The sequence below is a fragment of the Pseudorca crassidens genome, chromosome 11 (assembly GCF_039906515.1).
Source record: "Pseudorca crassidens isolate mPseCra1 chromosome 11, mPseCra1.hap1, whole genome shotgun sequence".
Classification (NCBI taxonomy): domain Eukaryota; kingdom Metazoa; phylum Chordata; class Mammalia; order Artiodactyla; family Delphinidae; genus Pseudorca; species Pseudorca crassidens.
In genome coordinates this window covers 27,454,871-27,467,658 of record NC_090306.1, presented here as the reverse complement: position 1 = coordinate 27,467,658, position 12,788 = coordinate 27,454,871, and positions in this window count along the sequence as shown.

The window sequence follows — 12,788 nt, the reverse complement described above, 5'->3', positions numbered from 1 at the left end:
TATATTTTTCATAAAATACATAACTACAAGTTATCTTTAATTCCTTGCTTACAGAGATTTGGTTTTTTGAGCTCTTATAATTTTAGTGCCTATCCTCTGAATCCATTAGTATAAATATCTATTTTAATGCATTGTTTTTTCAAAAATAAATTCTTACTATTTTTATTTTGATTTAATTTGGTCAATTAACTTAATTTGATTATTTAAAAGTAAACTGTGATTTTACATCTAGAAAATAAACATGACATGTATGTATTTTATTTAGTTCTGATTCTAACTAGACAATGTCTCCAATATCTTAGACTGTAAAGCAAGGATAGAGTTTATGAATATCTGTCACACTCACCACAGAGAGCTCTTGGGAAAGGGGGGAATGACGTGTAACTTTTTAAAAGTTAAGCACCTCTCATAAATTATACCATAATACCACAATATTATCCATTTCCTTTGATAGAGGTAATTCTATATTGTTTTGGATAGCTATCATGAATACCAATCATTATTTTTGAGTATATAGCATTGGTGCTGGACATAAAACAAAGAAAGCAGAAAAAGTACTGATCACATTTTAAATGATCCAATTATTCCCTATACAAATCCTAAATAGCCATGTATAGAAGATAAATAGTAAAATAATTGTCACTGAAAATTTGGAATATATTTTCCACATGGAAAATATATATAAACTTCTTTTAATCTATTTAACGTAACATTTAAATGTAACATCTAGATTAAAATATTGTCAAATTATTTCCTTGAATGCTTGTCTTAAAAACCATATTCTTAATTATAGTCCATATCTTAAACAACCTTTGTTGCTCTTGTAAAAGCAGAATAATAAACAACAATGTATTCATTTTTTATTAAGACACCACTTATACCTCTTGGTCACATACCACAATAAGCAGTTCTAGATGTTACAAGTTACAATCAGGTTCCTAGGTAAACTTTCTCTTTTTGAATTTCATTTACTTGAGTGGGGGGACTGGAGAAATTTTCCCCTTAATTCTAATTCAGTAATCCATTATCTGCCAATTTCCTATTTAATCTATGACTATTAGAGCAATATAATTGAAATAGTTAAGAAAAAGTATAGGTACAGTTGGATCCAGCAAAGAAAATAGAAAACATCTATATTTCCACAAAAGAGCTTTAATAGAGAAAAATGGTTACACAAGTTTTGGAGTATTGAAAGAGCAAAAGGGAAATGTTAATATAACTCAGAGATTAAAACTATAGAGTAGGGTACTACCCCAAAGCTGGTGGAATAAAAGAAAAGATTGGGGATCTCAGAAATTAGAAGCTCAGAGGTAAGGCTTTGTCAAATACGTGCTCAGATTTTTGAAGGAAAGATGTATCTTGGGCGATACTACTACCTTAAGAGCTTGAAGGAGAATTCTCAGGCATCTGAGGAAGAGGTAGTGGCATCACTGAGCTTTTGCTGTATCCTTGAGGGGACACATGAAAGCGATTCTGGAAGTGCCTGAAGAAGACTGGAAACAGGAGCTAACTGCCCCTCCTGGGGTGAAAGCTGCTGTGCAAGTGACTGTAAAAGAAGAAAGATCAAAAGCAGGAGGAAGGGCTTCCCTGGTGGCGCAGTGGTTGAGAGTCCGCCTGCCGATGCAGGGGACACGGGTTCGTGCGCCGGTCTGGGAAGATCCCACATGCCACGGAGTGGCTGAGCCTGTGAGCCATGGCTGCTGAGCCTGCATGTCCGCAGCCTGTGCTCCGCAACGGGAGAGGCCACAACAGTGAGAGGCCCGCGTACCGCAAAAAAAAAAAAAAAAAAAAAAAAAAAAAAGCAGGAGGAAAAACCTTCTCCCTGACTACTAACCTATATTGTAAAAATTCTTAATCTTACCTGTTCATTAGAATCACTTAATTAAAAAAACCCTGATGCCCAGTCCTCACTTGAAAATAATAAAATATTAATTTGAGGGCATGGAAATTAGGCAGTAATAGTCTTCAAATTTCCCCAGATGATTCCAAAATGCAGCCAAGGTTCAGAACCACTGCCCTAGTATCTCCTATTGGCAGAAACCCTTTAGCAAAGGAGTCTGGTAATGTAGTTTGCAGTTTCTGCTGCAGAACCACAGAAACACAGAACCACACAGGAGAGTATACAAAGGTGGATTTGGAGCAAAGAGATAATAGTTAATCAATTAGCAAAAATGTAATCAACATTTCTTGGCAATTGAAGCCAAACAAAATTTCAGAAATAGTAATACGTGAAATTTTCCACAATGTGTATCAATGTGTTTAACGTATTGCACAGTATCTGTCAGAATGACTCAATTGAAAACTCACATATTCTGTACTATACTATTTGGAAATATATTTTGTGACCAAATAGTTATATGATGACTCAAACTTACAATACAATCAACAAATATTTTTAAATTATAGAAATCTAGGACAAAGTCTTTAAGATATGATAATGTGATTGTATTATCTTATCTTAACTTCTATCACATATTTCTAAAATTCCATAATCTATCATGCAAATGAGTCTTTTTAAATCTAAAATACTGGCAGTTTTCATAATGAAAAAGAATGTAGATCACTTAGCTCAATGTTTCAAACAATAAACCAGTACAGAAATAAACAAGATAATAATTATTTTAATCTTAAACTTTGAAAAGCTTTAAATGACATTATCACTTCCCAGCAGATTTTGTGTACTGAACAAGTAAACCCCACACTTACCCGTAGTCCCTGGATATAAATGACTAATATTGCCTTTAGTAAGACATGCTCTAAATTCTACACACACTGAATTAGAATAAGGACAGGCAAAAGATACAAAAAGATTTGACTGTTCTTTAGTTGAATGTATTGATTAATCTTAAGAGGCAATGCATCATTTTTTTTTTTTTTTTTTTTTTTTTTTTGCGGTACACGGGCCTCTCACTGTTGTGGCCTCTCCCATTGCGGAGCACAGGCTCTGGACGCTCAGGCTCAGCAGCCATGGCTCACGGGCCCAGCCGCTCTGTGGTATGTGGGATCTTCCTGGACTGGGGCATGAACCCATGTCCCCTGCATCGGCAGGCAGACTTTCAACCACTGCATCACCAGGGAAGCCCGGCAATGCATCATTTTGAACTGAGGTTGATCAACCAGGAATCTAGATATCCAGAGTCAGTAAGGTAGATGGAGTTGGCACTTGTAAACATCTTAATTTACTGTCAGACTACCTGATCTCATTGATCTGGATGCATAGGTCCTGGAACCTAATGTTATTAAACATAATATCCTATTTGTAGCCCCTACTGCTTGGAACCTATGTGTATCCCCTGAAATAAAAGTCCCACTGAGAGTTTGGCTTCCCCTGTACTGTTTCTGGTATAACCAATATGCTACTCAAGATGATTAACTAGGAATTATTTGTGTCATTGGAAATTAAAATAAATTAATAAGTTGGCATTCTACATTGCATGTTGAAATGTCTCATGATCTTGGTTAGGGTGAGTCATTAAAACAGTCAGGATTAAGATGCTAAACTTGAAAATCTGTCACATTTTCCTTTGGAGATTCCTAACTTTGCTGATTGCCTTTGTATTCAAATACCTTTACTTATAAAATGACTTGTTTAAAACTTTAATACTTTTTAAAACTATTTTTATGGTGTTCTAGCATAATATGTTATTTCCTTATCTTTTCATTATGTTCTAAATGAACAAGAGGTCAGATACTCTCTTGAACAAATTTGTAATACAGATGGAATTATAGTGCAGGAAGAGGTCTCAGAACTTTCCGACTCCCATACCCCTCTGCTCTACATCATCATTTAATGGAGGAGGTGGTAATCTCTCTGATAGCATACGTTGTGGTAGACTTTGAATTGGGGTATTTAATTCTATTGATCATTTACTAAAGTGAATGTATCTCTTACCAGGTGATCAATAAATTCTTGTTGACGAAATGGGTGAATGCATGAATAAAGATATCAGGAAATAATGAATAAATAAGATATCCTAAATTCACATAAATATAGAAATTCAGTTCTCATAGAGACAAGATTGATTTAACAAGCTCCTGAATGTTATCATTCATAAAATTTTAGCAATTCCTGCTTAAACATATAACAAATTACTTTAAAATACATAGCACAGGTTGTTCAATCTAAATACCAAACTAATCTTGCCAGTTTCAGATAAGGCAATATTTCTTGAGTTTTATATAAAATATTATACTTTAGACTTCTGAAATCTTTCAATCTGCTTACCTCCATATAACTCTGAGAAAGTGTACTACATAAGTCAAGGACAAAAGAAATAGTGGTGTTTCCACTCAAAATACATTATAAACATTCTTTGATGCATTACTACTATTGAAAGAGTTAAGTTCTTGGTATAAATATAGGCACATGAATGTTTAAGAACTTTAAGTCCTCTTCTGAAAGGGAAACACTCCACCAATTTTCAGCTAAGAAAATGTATAGGAACACATTAGAGGATAGCAATTCACAAAATTTCAGCCTAAGTTATTATATTTCATGTCAATTTGGCAATAAAAGAAACATTGTCTGCCATATTTATCATATATAACAGGTGTTCACTATACCTTAGTTATAAGAAAATTAACGTTGATTTTTCCTGATTGTTCTTATTAATATTATATATACTATTTTTACACAATAAGTTATAGTTTTACACACAAAGGCAGTAATTTCATAAACATTACTCTACTAGAAAAAATCAATTGAAATGGTGAGGGATAACCCATATTTGTTATTAGTGATGGACTAGTTTGTATGGACAAGTTCTCTCATGGGAAAAAAAAAAAGCTAGTTTATAAAACATTGACAAAACTCCTTTAAAAATTAATGAGCAAGGAGTCAAGATGGCGGAGGAGTAGGAGGATGTGGAGTTCATCTCTTCCCACAAATGCATCAAGAATATATCTACAAATGGGACAATTCTCACAGAGCACCAGCTGTACATGAGCAGAGGACCTCAGACACCTAAAAGGACAAGAAGAATCCCCATGTAACCAGGTAGGATGAAAGAAAGAAAAAGGGAAAAGGAAGAGGAGAGGAAGCAGGATGAACCTGTGCTCCTGTGGGGTGAGGTGAGGGAGACGGAGAGGTTCCTTCATCCAGAGAAGCCCCCTCACCATCAGGGAGATCAACTGGGACAGAAGAGGAGTTTTGGGGGGCTATCAGAGGAGAGCACAGCAACTGATCTGTGGCAGGCAGGACAGTGAGACCTACACAGATGGTCTGTGACACGGTCCTGTGTGCCCCAGACTGAGAGTTGTGTCCACCTGTGCAGAGGGGTGCTGGGTGGTAGAATGTGGGGTTTGGAGAGTGAACCCAGAGAGAGGACTGCAGCTGGCTATGGGGGGGGATGGGAGTGAGGAAATCCACAACTGGGAATGCTTGCAGACGAAACCCAGACTGCCATAGAAGTGAAGTGCCATTGTTGAGTGACGTGCAAGGAGTGGGGCCACCATTGCAGCCTATCACCCTGCTCGCTGGCCCCTGCATCCACAGGCACTAGAAAGGGCTCCCACTAGGGTGGGCTCTCTCATGCTTGCTGTCACCAGCTCCCACTCACAACCTGTCCCCACTGGGACTCCCACGACCCCAGCAGCCACCACCTCCCCTGCACCCTGTACCTGCAGCAGTGGGCATAATCATGACCCTGGCTGCCCCCTTCTCACTGGGGCAGACTCATGTGCTCCCAGGCAGCCTCGGGAGCAGACCCCTGTGGGTGACCCACAGGCAGAGGTGGGACTGAAACAACAACTGAGCCCCAGGGGCCATACAACTAAGGAAGAAAAACTGAAATCTCTCCTTGCAGCTGCACAACCCACGAATTTACATACCCACAACTGGCTTTGTCAACTGAGAGCCTAAAGAGCATCTGAATGGACAACAACTGCTCCCACAGCCAAGATGGATCTAGCATTAGCAGCTGTAGATTTTGTGGGCACATACATGTGGGAGTTAGGCCAGGCCAGAGTCTGAGCTGTCCCCAAAGCACCCACAGCAGATCCAGATCCACGATTACTATAATCCTGGGACATGACATCAGTGGATCTATGCTGGTGGCCTGCTGAAAACAATGTTTGACAGACACCAGGGCCAATTTATGGCATACCCACAATCAAGGTGGGGCTGAGAGCAATGACAACAGTGTAATTTGAAAGAGTGTACAATGGGTGAAAGGTGACACAACAGAGCACACCCACAGGTGAACACCTCCAGAGGAGGAATACTCAGTGGCTTCCCTCACAGTGGGAGTGCTCCAATCCTGGCTACAAAGATATCACAGGAAAAGAAAATTACAGGCCAATATTCCTGATGAACATAGATGCAAAAATCCTAAACAAAATACTAGCAAACCAAACCCAACAACACATGAAAAGGATCACACACCATGATCAAGTGGATTCATCCCAGGGATGCAAGGATTCTTCAATATCCACAAATTAATCAATGCCATATACTAAATTTAAAAAGTAAAGAATAAAAACCACATGATCATCTCAATAGATGCAGAAAAAGCTTTGGAGGAAATTCAATACCTATTTATAATGAATAATGTCCAGAAAGTGGGCATAGAGGGAACCTACCTCAACATAATAAAGGTCATATATGACAGACCGACAGCAAACATCATTCTCCATGGTGAAAAACTGAAAGCATTTCCTCTAAGATCAGAAACAAGACAAAGATGTCCACCCTCTCCACTTTTATTCAACATAGTATTGAAAGTCCAAGCCACTGTAATCAGAGAAGAAAAAGAAATCAAAATGTAAAAAGAATAAGTAAAACTGTCATTATTTGCAGATGACATGATACTATACATAGGTAATCCTAAAGAAGTTACCAGAAAACTACTAGAGCTCATCAGTGGATTTGGTAAAGTTGCAGGGCACAAAATTAATACACAGAAATCTCTTGTATTGATATATACTAACAATAAAAAATCAGAAAGAAAAATTAAAGATAGCATCACATTTACCATTGCATTAATAGAATAAAATACCTAGGAATAAACCTACCTAAGGAGGCAAAAGCCCGGTACTCAGAAAACTATAAGATACTGTTGAAAGAAATCAAAGATGTCACAAACATATGGAGAGATACACTATGTTCTTGGATTGGAAGAATAAAGATTGTCAAAATGAATATTCTACCCAGAGTAATCTATAGTCAGTGCATTCCTCATCAAATTACAAACAGCATTTTTCAGAGAATTAGAACAAAAATTTTACAATTTATATGGAAACACAAAAGACCCCAAATAACCAAAGCAGTCTCAAGAAAGAAAAACAGAGTTGTAGGAATCAACTCCCTGACTTCAGACTATATTACAAAGCTACAGTAATCAAAAGAGTGTGGTGCTGGCACAAAAACAGAAATATAGATCAATGAAACAGGATAGGAAGTCCAGAGATAAACCCATGCACCTGTTGTCACCTAATTGATGACAAAGGAGGCAAGAATATACAATGGAGAAAAGCCAGTTTTTTCAGTATGTGCTGGTGGCTAAACTGGACCAGTACATGTAAAAGAATGAAATTAGAACATTTTCTAACACCATAAACAAAAATAAACTCAAAATGGATTAAAGACCTAATTGAAGACCAGACATTATAAAACTCTTAGAGGAAAACATAGGCAGAACACTCTCTGACATAAATTGCAGCAAGATATTTTTTGATCCACCTCCTAGAATAATGAAAATAAAAACAAATTAAACAAATGGGACCTAATTAAATTTAAACGATTTTGCAAAGCAATGGAAACTGTAAACAAAATGAAAAGACAACTCAAACAATGGGAGAAAATATTTGCAAACAAATCCACTGACAAGAGGTTAATCTCCCAAATATACAAACAGCTCATGCAGCTCAATATCAAAAAACAAACAACCCCATCAAAAAATGGTCAGCAGTTCTAAACAGACATTTCTCCAAAGAAGACATACAGATGGCCAACAGGCACATGAAAAGATATTCAACATCACTAATTATTAGAGAAACACAAATCAAAACTACAATGAGGTATGACCTCACACCAGTCAGAATGGCCATGATCAAAAAATCCAAACAGTAAATGCTAGAGAGGATGTGGAGGAAAGAGAACCTTCCTATACTGTTGGTGGGAATGTACATTGGTAAGCCACCATGGAGAACAGTATGAAGGATAATTAAAAAACTAAAAATAGAGCTACCATATGATCCAGCACTCCCACTTCTGGGCATATATCCGGAGAAAACCACAATTCGAAAAGATACATGCACCCCAATGTTCATTGCAGCAATAATTACAATAGCCAGTACATTACAACCTAAATGTCCATCAACAGAGGAATGGATAAAGAAGATGTGGGGCATATATACAATGGAATATTACTCAGCCATAAAAAAGAATGAAATCATGCCATTTGCATGACATGAATGGACCTAAAATTATCCTACTGAGTGAAGTATGTCCGACTGAGAAAGACATATATCATATGATATTATTTATATGTGGAATCTAAAAAATGGTACAAATGAGCCTATTTACAAAACAGAAATACAGTCACAGATGTAGAAAACAAACTTATAGTTCCCAAGGTGGCAAATGGGGGAGGTATATTGGGAGACTGAGATTGACATATATGCACTACTATACATAAAATAGAAAACTAATAAGAACCTGCTCTATAGCACAGGGAACTCCACTCAATACTCTGTAATGACCTATATGGGAAAATAATCTTAAAAAGAGTGGAATGTATATATGTATACCTGATTCACTTTGCTGTACAGTAAAAATTAACACAACATTGTAAATCAAATATACTCCAATAAAAATTATTAAAATAAAAAATAGATAAATTGCATTCTTCAAATTTTAAATCTTCTCTTCTTTGAAAGAGACCATTAAGAAAATAAAGTCAAACAAATACCATATGCTAACACATATATATGGAATTTAAGAAAAAAAAAATGTCATGAAGAACCTAGGGGTAAGGCAGGAATAAAGACGCAGACCTACTAGAGAACAGACTTGAGGTTATGGGGAGGGGGAAGGGTGAGCTGTGATAGGGCGAGAGAGAGTCATGGACATATACACATTAACAAACGTAGAAAGGTAGATAGCTAGTGGGAAGCAGCCGCATGGCACAGGGATATTGGCTCGGTGCTTTGTGACAGCCTGGAGGGGTGGGATAGGGAGGGTGGGAGGGAGGGAGATGCAAGAGGGAAGACATATGGGAACTATGTATATGTATAACTGATTCACTTTGTTATAAAGCAGAAACTAACACACCATTGTAAAGCAATTATACCCCAATAAAGATGTTAAAAAAAAAAAAGAAAATAAAGTCAAGTCATAGACTGAAGAAAATACTTGCAAAACATATCTGATAAAGGATTTTTTTCCAGAATATATTTTTAAAACTCAAAATTAAATAATAAGAAAACAACCAATTAAAAATATGTTTGAGTACACACATAACCAAAGATGATATATGTATGACAAGTAAGCACATATAAAGATGCTGAACATCATTAGTCATTAGGGAAAGACAAATTAAAATCACAATGAGATACCACTACACATTGGTTAGAATAGCTAAAATGATAACGATGCTAACCAACTTTCATATATTGCAGATGGCAATGCAAAATGAATGAAGATGAATGAATGTAGTTTGACAACTTACTATAAAATTAAGCATATCCTTACAATATAATCTTGCAATACCACTCAAGGATTTATCCAAGTGAAATGAAATTTATGTTCACGTAAAAACCTGTATCTGAATGTTTATAGTTATTAAATTCATAATTGCCAAAAATTATAAGCAACCCAAATGTATTTCAACTTGTTAATGGATAAACAATCTGTGGTACCTCCATTCAAAGGAATACTACTCTGCAATAAAAAGGAATGAACTACATGCAGCAGCATGAATAGAACACAAATGCATTATGCTATATTCAGGAAGCCAGACTCAAATAACTACATCCTATCATTACAGAAAAGACAAAATGATAGGAATAGAAACAAATCAGTAGTTTCCAAGGTGTTGGAGCAAGAGGGAATTCTCTGGAATGTCGGAACAGTTTCATTTCTTGTAAAGCTTTGGATTTCTCCATTGAATCTGAATAAGATCCTTTCTGTGTAGAGTATTTTTGGTTGTAGGTTCTTGCCTTTCATCTCTTTAAATAAATATATTGTGCCACTCCCTTCTATCATGCTTGCAGAGTTTCTGCTGAGAAATCAGCTGATAACTTTATGGGAGTTCCCTTATATCTCATTTGCTGATTTTCCTTTGTTGCTTTTAATATTTTTTCTTTGTTTTAATTTTTGTCAGTTTGAGTACCATGTGTCTTGCTGTGTTCTTCCTTGGGTTATCTTGCCTGGGACTCTTTGCCCTTGCTGGACTTTGGTGACTCTTTCCTTTCCCATGTTGAGCAATTTTTCAGCTATTATCTCTTCAAATATTTTCTCAGGTCCTTTCTCTCTTCTTCTTCTGGGATCCCTATATTGTGAATGCTGGTGCTTTTCATGTTGTCCCAGAGCTCTCTTAGACTGTCTTCGTTTCTTTTCATTCTTTTTTCTTTATTCTAGTCCATGGTTATGGTTTCCACCATTCTGTTTTCCGGGTCACTTATCCATTCTTCTGCCTCAGTTACTCTGCTATTGATTCCTTCTAGTATATTTTTCATTTCAGTAATTGTATTGTTCATCTTTGTTCTTTAGTTCTTCTAGTTCTTTGTTAAATATTTCTTGTATCTTCTCGATATGTGCCTCCATTCTTTCTCCAAGATCTCAGATTATCTTCACTATCACTATTCTGAATTCTTTTTCCAGTAGATTGCTATCTCCACTTCATTTAGTTGTTCTTCTGGGGTTTTATCTTGTTTGTTCATCTGGGACATATTCTTCTTCTGTCTCATCTTGTCTAACTTTCTGTGATTGCAGTTTCCATTCCTCAGGCTGCAGCGTTGTAGTTCTTCATGCTTCTGCTGTCTGCCCTCTGGTGGATGAGGCTGTCTAAGAGGCTGTCTGTGCAGGCTTCTGGTGGCAGGGCCTAGTTCCTGCCCATGGTGGGTGGAGCTGGGTCTTTTCCCTCTGGTGGACAGGGCCATGCTCAGGAAGACTTTAAGCAGCCTGTCCACTAATGGATGGGGCTGTATTCCTGTCCAGCTTTTTGGCCTGAGGTGTCTCAGCACTTGAGCCTATAGGCTGTTGGGTGTGGCTAGATCTTGGCGGTGGAGTGGGGAATGGCCGCCTCCAGGAGGGCTCATGCCAATGAGTAGTCACCACAGCTGCTGCTACCAGTGTCTTTGTCCCCACAGTGAGCCATAGCCACTCCCCGCCTCTGCAGGAGACCCTCCGATACTAGCAGGTAGGCCTGGCCCATTCTCTCATGAGGTCATTGCTTTTTAGGGGGTATTCTGGTGTGCACTAGACCTTGGGTGTGCTCTCCAAGAGTGGAGTTTCTGTTTCCCCTAGTCCTGTGGAATTCCTACAATCAAATCCCACTGGCCTTCAAAGCCAGATACTCTGGGGGCTCCTCCTCCTGTTGCCAGCCTCCCAGGTTAAGAAGCCTGATATGGGGCTCAGGACTTTCACTTCTGTGGGAGAAATTCTGTGGTATAATTATTTTCCAGTTTGTGGGTCGCCCACCCGGCAGGTATGGGATTTGATTTTATCATGATTACGCCCCTCCTACAATCTCATTGTGGTTTCTTCTTTGTCCTTGTGTGTAGGGTATCTTTTTTGGTAGGTTCCAGAGGTTTTTGCTATTGTTGTTGATGGTTGTTCAGCAGTTAGTTGTGATTTTGGTGTTTTTATAAGAAGGGGTGAGCTCATGCCCTTCTGCTCCACCATCTTGCTGGCAAGTCTCATTTCTTGATATTGTTGGTGGTACATTGACAATATATATTTATGAAAACTCACAGAAATGCACACTAAAAAGGATGAATTTCGGGCTTCCCTGGTGGCGCAGTGGTTGAGAGTACACCTGCCGATGCAGGGACACAGGTTCATGCCCCGTTCTGGGAGGATCCCACATGCCGCAGAGCGGCTGGGCTCATGAGCCATGGCCGCTGAGCCTGTGCATCCGGAGCCTGTGCTCCACAACGGGAGAGGCCACAGCAGTGAGAGGCCTGCGTACTGCAAAAAAACAAAACAAAAACAAAAAAGGATGAATTTCATGGTATGTTGATTATACTGCAAGAAACACAAAGCCATGGAAGTTTGCCAGTGTGATAATTTGCTACCAAAGACTGACTAAATGAAATTCTTAAGAGTTTAGGCAGAAAGAAAGGGGTAACAGAAGGAGAGTCTGAGCTGCAAGAAAGAATTATAACTTAGAAAGTTATATATGTGTAAATATATCTAAATTACTGTATAACATAATAATATTTTGAGGTTTAAATATCTAAATAAGATGCATACCAACAATACTATAACATTTGAGAGGACTTAACAGAATAATTAACTTATCCTCTTAGTGGAGGGTAGGTGAGAAAGTTTAGACTTTAACAGGTATGTATGTTTTAATTTCTATTATAGTTAATAACAGGATAACAACAAAATATGTAATTTCAAAACTGGTTAAAAAATAAAAATGACAAGAAATAAATTACACAATAGTTCAAAGGGGAAAGAAAGAATAGAAAAGCAATCCATAGATGCAAATGTTTTACTTTGCAAAATATAGGATATGACAAACTTTTGTTCTCAGTGTAGGAACTAAAGAAATGGCATTATTTTTAGAAGAAAAAAAAAAAACATTGCATAAGCAAAGAAGCCTAAAGAAACCGCAATA